Source organism: Hibiscus syriacus, unplaced genomic scaffold (assembly GCF_006381635.1).
Source record: "Hibiscus syriacus cultivar Baekdansim isolate YM2019G1 unplaced genomic scaffold, ASM638163v2 tig00002793_pilon, whole genome shotgun sequence".
Classification (NCBI taxonomy): domain Eukaryota; kingdom Viridiplantae; phylum Streptophyta; class Magnoliopsida; order Malvales; family Malvaceae; genus Hibiscus; species Hibiscus syriacus.
Window position 1 is genome coordinate 460,110 of NW_024061944.1, and position 10,988 is coordinate 471,097.

General features: G+C 33.3%; 1 pseudogene; it reads right to left on the reverse strand.

The window, feature by feature from the left end:
* Positions 1-1,387: 1,387 nt before the first annotated feature.
* Positions 1,388-7,974, reverse strand: LOC120149375 (annotated as a pseudogene).
* Positions 7,975-10,988: the final 3,014 nt, after the last annotated feature.

Here is a 10,988-nt window from a genome sequence, read left to right on the forward strand (position 1 = left end):
TGCAGTGAGTAGCGGCGGCGGCGTGACAACGACGACCCATTTAATAATCACAATTAATAACATAATTAACTAGCATAATTCAAGACCCAATTAATATTCACAATTAATATGTATTTATTTATATATACATAAGTCTGGACAAAATACAATGTCTATAATTTAATTATTCTTTTAAACTTTAATAACATAAAATTATTTTATTTTTAAATTAGTCACGAAAATAAAAAATTATATAAAGAAAGTGTATGATATCTAAATTTAAGGACACTATCAAGCCGTAATCTTCTAAAACGATCCCACGAACCTAATCATATCTAAGGTTAAATGTATATTCGTAACCCTCAATATCCAAATGTTTTCGAATGAGCCTATACTATTTCCTCCTTTTAAATATTATTTTGTCTTGGTAGTGTAAGGTCGCTCTCCATTATCTAACACATCATGTTCAGGATTTACCCTAATGATTTGATAATTTTTACAAGGTTAGATCTTTATCATACGAAATTGTTAATCCATCCCTGTCCTACAGGTCGGCGAATGGAGCCAAGTTCTTGACTGCGATTTTTCATGGATTAATGCAGTTGGGTAGGTGGCATCAACCCTATTTGATGTTTCATTACAACAAGATTTTAAACCAACATTGAGGATTCTATCATGTTTCTACATTCCAATATTTGACCCATCAATCAATAATTTGAAATTTTCATCTCAAAATGTGAAAAATAAAATAAAAATAAAAGCACCCTTTACAATGAGATAATTTTTTATATAGAAAATCGTTAGTTTTATTAAAAATAGAAAATATTCAAAATTATAACGAAGATTTATAAGTATAATGGTAAAGTTAAAATATAATTAAGATATTTTTTTATTATCATTGACACAAAAAATCAATCCCTTATATCACACAACGACCAAAGAAGAAAAATATTAAAAAAACATGAAAAAAAACATAATAAAATGTTTCATAAAGATAAAATTATTAAAAAAAAAATAAAAAATACTAACCACGGCGACCAACACTAAGCTTAATACCTCTACCTACAACCAAAGAAGAGAAGGGAACAAACAAAGAAAAATTTCAGGGTTGAAATAAATTATGTATCAATTTCAAAATTAATATATATATATATAATACCCAACAAACTACATTTAAATTCAATTATAAATTTATTTTGAACGCAAATTAATAAAAACTCGTTGGTTGTTATTTCGTGAATTTCATCTAATTTCCTTCTCTTTAAATGAACAAATATGCAACAGTGACGGATAAAATCGCCGCTAATGAGTTAAAAACCCGATGATAATTGTAATTGAATCAAATTTTGAATGATTATCTACTAAATCCTATACAAAGTAAACAAAAATGGCTTTGGCATCGGTCAGAGCATCTCTAATTTCTTGTCGCGGACTTTTCCGAAGAACCCATGTGTATATCGACAGTAATGGAAGTAGGCACAGCAGGGCCAGATTCATCTTGTATCTCCGCAAAACTAGCATTTTCCAACAAAGCCGGCGTTTGATGCTGATGAGCCGATGAATCCACGGCGGAAACTGCGGTGTTGTTGTTCGTAGAATCATCGGCGGCAGCAGGCGAAGATTGTCGTTGTTTTTTCCGTTTCAGTTTCACCCCGGCGTGCCATTCTTTTATTGCATTCGCTGTTTGCACTTCCAACACTGCTCTCTTGAAATTTGATCCCATCTACAATTCCCAAAAAATAAAATTAACTTGATAGCTAGAGCTGGGAAATACGAAGAACATTCATAAAACCTTGCTTGGGTCACAAGAGCATAGAGCTGGCAGAGTAACGTAACTGCATATGACTTGAACCGTCACCCTGCAAGCAAAATAAATTATATTTTATTACATATTTAAAACAATTATATATCAGGCTTAATATAATTTTAGTTGCCTAAATTATACCTCAAATTAACTTTTAGTGCTTAAAGATTTTTTTTTTGTTAAATATAGATACCTAATGTTTTTTCTGTTACACTTTTAGATGCTTACTGTTAAATGACATGTGTCACGTCCAGATTTAAGAAAATATTTTTAAATAATATTTTATTTAAATAGAAACAAAAATATAAATATGACACGTATCATTTATCGGTTTCTTACACGGTAGACACCTAAAAATGTAACGAATAAAACATTAAACACCTATTTTTAACAAAAAAATCTTTAGACAGAAAAAATCAATTGAAATTATAATTTAGGCATGTAAAAATATATTAACCATATATATTATATGGAAAAGTTAAACAAAAGAAAAGGGGAGCTTACGCTAACACCACCCTTGTGACGATTATTTCTCTGTGCTCATGGTAGCAGGACTCTAGTCCATATTGTGTCTGAAAATTAAGATAAAGAATTAATAAAAATAAAAAAATGACTAATAAATCTTTATAAAAAAGATTGATAAATACCGTGACCCAGACGAAAAATGCCACTTCAAACGCATTCTGGGAAGGGACAAAAGGTGTTAATTTCAATTAACAAATAGTAGGAAACAAATAACATTATTCAAATATAGTTGTCATGGGGAAGAATTATTAACCATAAACAAGGTGTAATGCAAAAGGGTCAAAACAAATGTGGGGCGATTGAACCAGAACAAATTGTCGTTTGGTCGCACCAAAGGAGCTCCTCGGATTACACTGTTTTGATCTTTCACTGGATGTGCCATTATCACTTGCAGTTTGGTTCCCAAAATCAACGTTAAGTGAAGGAACAATTGACTTAGTAAGATGGTCATAAAATTGCCCAATTGGGAGTACATTCGTTTAGTGCTTACTGTCAATGGCAGAAATGATACCCATAGATACACATTCCATCCTGTTAAAATTCATATAGCAAAGAATATTAGCGTATTAAAAATAAAAAACTTAACTGGTTTAATTCCTTACTCACCGTGTACATCGAGCAGCAGGAAGATAACAACCAAGAGCCACATAAAAGGGCTGGCATTGATCCAAGAGAAGCACAAAATTTTGGTATTAATTCTTCTGTTTTATGTTCTAATCGAAGACACTCAATTTCATATTTTGTTATATTATATAATTATATTGTATAATTATATATATAATATTATTAATATTATTTCTTTACATTTGTGCAGGCCTGATACATCAATAGCTTGCTACACGTGGCCCAACAAGACCCAAATCTCACGTGAGCAGCCCGTGACACCCAAAGTCTCCAGAACCCTAGCTCCATGCCTCGTTCCAAGCGGCGCCGCTTACCCGAGGACCCCTCAATTCGTATGCCTCTCTCCACCAACGGTCATCCCGATTCTCCGCGCAAGGAAGCGACCAACGACCCCACAAAATCAAAAACATGCATTAGAATTCTACATTTAATAGGAGCTAAAATAAGTCAGTTTTTTCAGTATAAATAATACACATTTGTAACACTACGGATTCATTGGATCACAAAGAAATCACCACACACACAAACTCACAATAGCCAACACAAAGAAAGTTCAAACACTTGTAGAGATTTTCGAAAAAGAGAATAAAAAGGTAATGTTTTTTTCTTTTTTCACCTTTGTTTTTCGTGTTTCATCATTGCATGTCGAGTGTTGCTTGCTATTTTGCCCGGAAACCCCAAAGAAATGTTTGGCCGATGACTCGGGGAGGGGTATTTCGAATGGATTTGCTCTAGATCCACCCTCCTGAGGCCCTCTTTTCACAAAACTAACCTTGTTTCCAGAACAAGGGCTCAAAGATCTCCTGAAAAATATGTTTTTTTTTTGCCGCCAATGAACGGCGGCGGCGAGGCGGCGTGTGGAGGCCACGGCGGCCGGTTTCTGGAAAACCTAGCCTTTGTTCATCCTTGGATGAACGAGCCAGAGAAAATGTTGAGAGAGAGAGAGGGCTCTCTCGTGCGAAGAAGAGAGAAATGAAAACTTTCAAAAAATTTTGGCTTTTATACATCGACTGACCCGACCCGCGACCCGAGTGGAGGGATCCGCGTGTTTTTGAAATAATTAGGGCAAACTACTCTTTTGGTCCTTCGTTGATTCTAAAGAGCTATTTCGACCCCAGAATTGAATTCACACCTTAATATTGCTTTGAATTTTGACATCTAGCCTACGGTTCTTGCAATTTAGTCACTAAGCAGTTTAATTCATTTATATATATATATATATATATATATATATATATTATTTTTTAGTTTTTCTATATATTTACATTCGTATTTATATATATACATATATGTTTTCTTCTCTTTTTCATTTATTATTATTACTATTTTTCTAATATTTCATTTTCTTATTTACATATATTACTTTTTTTATCCTTTTTTATATAGACGTACATTATACTTATTGCTTCAATACTTTTACGTATATTATATTCATTTGTTTATATTACATTTTTTTATTTATTATTTCGTGTATGTATACATTAGTTTTTTTTTTATTACCATCATTATACATATATTTTTATTATCGTCTTATTTTTGGTTAGTTGTTTGCCATCTATATATTATTATTACTATTTTTCTTCATTTTATTTCTTTTGTTTATCCTATTCATTCTTATCTTTGTCTCATTTTGATTTTATTTGTTTGTTATTATTTTCTTTATCTCATTCGTTTTTACTTTCTTTATTATTTATTTGTCTTTTTTTAATACGTCTTTTGACTTCTAAAGAGTACATTTCCAATCAATCAGAGATAAGTAATTTGGATCGTTTTTTACCTTTTAATTTAAACTTTCAATTTTCTTAATCAAAGACAACTGGAAATTACGTAGTACCGAAAGGGCAGTTCAAGGGTGCTAATCCTTCTTTGGCTGTAACCGACTCCCGAATCCGATATATCTTTGGTAAGACGCAGATGTAAGATATAAGGTATCCGATTAACCTATTTATTTTTAAATAAATAATCGGTGGCGACTCCAATCCACATTTTTCAAGTCGAAGCCCAATCCCGGGGCCCAACCGAAAGACGGTTTCGACACTAATAAAGAAGTAATCATCTTCAGCAAGTTGAAACGGCCTAGGATTTAGTACCTGATACCAACTACAACTTTGAAATCATCATCCAGTGATCGTTGAATGTACTTCTGGAAATTGAAGGAAGTGTTTGCTGATAAATGGGTCTGCAAAAATAAAGAATTTCAGTTTAAAACCATATTCAATCCAGTTTGGCTGGAAACTAGGACAAATGGCGCACTAACAGAGATGAAGCCATGGCGTAGAGTAAAATAATCAGTTTTGGCCACCGAATTGAAGAACTGTTGGAAGAAGCAACTCTGCACAATTAAAACATTAAGTATAATTAACATACATTTTATTCTATATTAATTCCAAAAAACTACTAACGTTTCTTTTATTTAGAGTCCAAATTTTGTTCTTCGCTGAATTATAAAAGAAATCGATCTCAAAATTGAAGAAAAAGGTTTCTTTTATTTAGAGTCCAAATTATGATACTATACTGTATTTTTTCTAAAATAAACTTTAAAATTTATTAAGAACAGTAAACAATAAGTATCAAAGTTCGAGTACCAATTCAAGAGAAAAAATCTAGATACAAATTAAAAAAAAAATAATTAAAATGTCAATTTAAAAATAAGTAAAAATATATAATCTAAATATTAAATATATATATATATATAACTAAATTTAAATGATAATATCGCTCAAGCATTAACATTTATATATTACCTTTCCTCAATCATATTGTTTTCAGTATTAAAAAAATGATTAATTAGGGGAGAGATTTTCTAGAGAGAGAGAGAGACCAGGGCTCTATAAGTTTTACAAGTTGCCCAGCTCCGTGATTCTCATGCAAGTGAACGTAATTAATCGGATAGACACATCTATATTATACAAGTCTGGTTATTTATTTAAATATGTGGACTGCATTTAATAAATAGAATTTTAGAAAGAAATTTTTAAATTTAATTCGATTTAATTTGATTTTAATGAAATTATAAAATATTTTTAAAATTAATATTAAATTTAAGATATTAATATATAAAAAAATAATTTAAGATGAAAATACTGCTTGTATATATATATATATATATATATATATATATATATATATATATATATATTTCACATATTTATGTAGTAGTGAAGTCTCTAATATGTTCTTAGAAGAAATTCTCTAAATATTTTATTATATGATATAGAAATTGAGAAATAAAATAAATGATATTATGAATAAATGTATCATTGACTATGGATGAGACAGATAATTAATTGATGATTTTAACGGTCGAGTAGACTATATTGCTCGATTCAATATAGCATATATGGTTTAAGAGTCAAAACAATTAAAATATAGCATAAAATAATATAATTAAATTAAACCATATAGAAATTATAAAAATATCACAAAATAAATATATTTTATATGTTATATTTTCGATATTTACTAAAAAAAGGTGAGATGTAGTAATAAATTTACCGTTGGCAACTTGATATTCCACCGTTTGTGTCTCCTTCTCCCAAGCTTTCCAGCGCCTCATCTAACAATTAAGGAATATATTTAATTAATTAAAACTAAGATCTAAAAAGGATAATTTGAATAACATGAAACAATGATGAACCTTAGCTCTTGTTAAAGCCATAGTGAGCACACTATACACAATCTGCATAGCCGCTAACGCAAACAAGAAGATGCTCAGCTGGTTCCCCCCCTCCTCTGATATTAGAGACTTCTTTCCCTGCCATTTCCGTTTGTTGCTAATTCATTACACTTTGATAACCGCGTATTTTCCAAGTAACAACAAACCTTGGATTCACAGTAATCTGAAGATTTGCTATCACCAGCTAATATTCTTTCATGTAATGCATCTACGCTCCATATTTGTTCATAAACAAAATCTTTTTTAGCTTTTATAGATTTAAGGTTTTTCCGGCATGGAAGCATGGAATCTGCAAATTCATTGGGTATGCAAATTCTGGAGATGAAGCTCCGAGTCACCGTTAACGTAAGAGACATGAAACCCAGCACCATGAGCACTGCACCATGTTGAAAGAAAATATGAAACCAAAATCATAAAAAGAAGAAGCAGTTTTCCTGGTATTCTAGCTGGCTAAATTTTTTAGATAATGGTCTTGGGAAAAAGAATTCGTGAAATAGGGATGATGCTACAGTACAAGTATGTCGCCATCCCTTCCATGCGATACCAAAGGGTGTCGCCATCCCTTCCAGGTGACACCAATGAGTATTTTATTCCGCTAGTGAAGGTTGCCTTTCTGATTTGTGTTCCCATATTTTTTTATCCATAATGTATTTTATATTCAATAGTTTTACATGTTTATTGGGATTGAACTTAGGAAGTTGAACTGCGGATGTGTTGTAATGTGGTTGCATGATATGGATTTTCTATTTTTTTTTCTTCTTAGGGAAGATGAGGTAAGGTATTAGCTGTAATCCTTGAATACTTTATTTTGTTCCTGATTTGTGTGAACGCATGGAGGATATGGCGACCTGCATAGGTCGCCTAGAGCACCTGGCAACCAATCTTATTTCGGAATACCTGGCGACCAATCTTATTTTTGTACAGGTCGCTCAGAATACTGGCGACCAATCTTTTTACTGTAGAAATCACCTTATCTCGGCAATTAATTCTTCAACTGCATTATTTCACGAATTCTTTTTTCCAAGACCATTATCTAAAAAATTTAGCGATTCTAGCTGGTGATTTTAATTACCTGATTTAAGTTTATCAACGGCATCATAGAGTGCAGTTTTCCTACGTCGCTTCAGGCACTGCAAAGCATTGTTTAAACAACTTTTTAATCACCAAACGATCGACGATTATACATATGAAGAAATTAATTAATTTTTGTACGTTTGAGATGAGGTGGATCAAGTATTCGATGAGAACGGAAAGGGAGACGATGAAGAAGCAAACGGCGGCCACGGCCCAAGTGGGAGTCTCTTCAAGAGAGCGAGTGGTGGAGGCTTCTTTTCCGGCAGCCATGGTTGGATTTTCACGTCAAAAACTGGATCCGCATCAAGGAGGGCGCTGATTTTGTAACAGATAAGAGCGATCGATCAAAAGCAATAGAGGGTAGTGTGAGAGAAATAAATAAGGTGAGGACCCGAAATTAGGGAATTTAATTAGCGGGGCCAATGGCAATGACGGTGAGAATCTTGGAAGTAGCGTGCAACCTCTCTTACTTTCAACGCTACAAAGCTGGATGAGATTCATTCCAGAGTTTTGGTTTTATTATTTTTAAATTAATAAAACAATATTTTTAAATTCAATATTAAAATAATAATTGGGACCAAGTCAAATCTTCTCAGACGAACCTAACCAGAGGTAGTTTAGCGGGGTAAGTCGCATCTATGAGATTCGGCGCTCTACTCGTTTTTTCCCCGCCAAAACCTTTTATATACTTTACTTCACTACTTGAGGCATACCGGTTCATTATTACTCCACATAATTACTGCAATATATATTTAATTATGAAAGCGTATAAAATTATTCTTATGAATTATCGAAAGGAGATTGAATAAAGGGTAAATTAACTAAAATTTTTACAATTCAATTTTTTTTGAATCAAAGGGAAGATATAACTAAATATTCAAAAGGATTACACCAAGTTCATGCTTAATCTATCATAATTTAATAATGAAAAAATAACCTCAGTGACAAAAAATACCTTATAATATACGATTTTAACCAATTTTTTTTGGATTTGCCAAAATGACCAACTAAATTGCAATGCGATCGATAATTCGCAACGCGATCTCCGATATCGCAAATCAGTTTCCAGATTCGCAACGCGAACTTCGACTATCGCATTGCGATTTACATATTCGCATTGCGATATTCCAAGTTCACGTTGCGATTTATTCCAGGTTCGTTGCGATAGTCGAAGTTCGCGTTGCGATTTATTCCAAATTCGTTGCGATAGTCCAAGTTCACGTTGCGATTCGTTGCGATAGTCGAAGTTCGCGTTGCGATTTATTACAAATTCGTTGCGATAGTCCAAGTTCTCGTTGCGATTTATTCCAAGTTCGTTGCGATAGTCCAAAATCGCAACGATGGTATTGCATTTGTTTATTAAGAATTTTCTCTAAAAAGATAGTATTCGCGCGGACGTGTCGAAGACACGTATTACCACGACCACGACCACGACCCGACCCGAGACGAGACGAACGGCGGCGGCGGCGGCGCGCGAGAGTCCCCCTTGTTCTCTATCACTCAACAAGGAAGTGGGAAAGCCAAGCCTTAAATACCATTCCCAATAGTGTTTCCAATACTATGTGGGATTGAGCATTATCAACACTTGTTCCCTACTATGTGGGATTGAGCCTTAAATAGTGATATTTTTGAATGTTTTGCTTAAAATTGCAATAATCGCGATTGATTGTAGATTGACTTTTAATTATGACATATTTAATCGTATAATACTAATGCAATTGGTTGCTGATTCAGTTGTTTTAAGGTGCATGATTGTTAATTGTTTTCTGAATAATCACATTGTATTGGAAACAAGTGTTGGTAATGCTCAATCCCACGTAGTATTGGAAACACTATTGGGAATGGTATTTAAGGCTTGGCTTTCCCACTTCCTTGTTGAGTGATAGAGAACAAGGGGGACTCTCGCGCGCCGCCGCCGCCGCCGTCCGTCTCGTCTCATCTCGGGTCGTGGTCGTGGTAATACGTGTCTTCGACACGTCCACACGAATACTATCTTTTTAGAGAAAATTCTTAAGAAACAAATGCAATACCACCAGTCGTTGCGATTTTGGACTATCGCATCGAATTTGGAATAAATCGCAACGCGAACTTCGACTGGAAAATCGCAACGTCATTGCGATTTACATATTCGCATTGCGATAGTCCAAGTTCGCATTGCGATAGTCGACTATCGCATTGCGATTTACATATTCGCATTGCGATTTACATATTCACATTGCGATAGTCCAAGTTTGCATTGCGATAGTCTAAGTTCGTATTGCGATAGTCAAAGTTCGCATTGCGATAGTCGAAGTTCGCGTTGCGAATCTGGAAACTGATTTGCGATACCGAAGATCGCGTTGCGAATTATCGATCGCATTGCGATTTAGTTGGTCATTTTGGCAAATCTAAAAAAGTTGGTTAAAATCGTATATTATAAGACATTTTTGGTCAATGAGGTTATTTTCTCTTTAATAATTGTAAAAGATCGTGGGGGCTTCTATTGCGGAATAAAGCTATCAGATAGAGCAAAATCGCAAATGATAATTTGAGAAAATAAAAATGAAGATAAAGAAGACACAAATTTTACATGGAAAACCCCTACATAATATAGGGTAAGCAACATAGAAGAATTTTACTATGAAAAAATAGGAATTACAACTTCTCTCGATCTAACAAGGAGAAAACAATAACAATTCTTCTTGATAAAAAGGAGAAAACAACTCTCAAGAAAACTCTCTAAATTCTCTAGTATTGGGAGAAAGCTAGAATGATTTGGGATGGTTTTGAAGCTAAATGGGTTAGAGTATTTATAGTTGAAGCTTAAGGACTAATCTTGTAAATACCCTAAAGTATAGGGACTAAATTTGAGATTTTACCATTGTCTAATTTTAACAATTAATACCCCTTTTTTACTATTTCTATTCGGTGATGACTAATTCCATTCATTTTTTTAATAATGCACTTTCGGTGCATTTGCTTTTACCAATTTTCAACAATCTCCCACTTGAAGATTTGATTGGAACAATCATATCTTCACACCATTCTTTCTACCTTGTACCATCATGTTGCTTACGTTTCTGACAGGCCACAAGAGGATCGATACCAAGTAAATTTATCAGTATTGATCGCATTCGTCATGAAATCTGCTATGTTGTATTTGGTATGGATCTTCTGCATATCTACCATTCCTTCTTCCACCTTTTCACGAATAAAATGGTACTGAACTCATATGTGCTTTGTCCTTGAATGAAATTTGGATTCCTTGCAAGATGCAAGGCGTTTTGACTGTCACAAAATAGAAAGACATACTCTTGATTGTGCTCA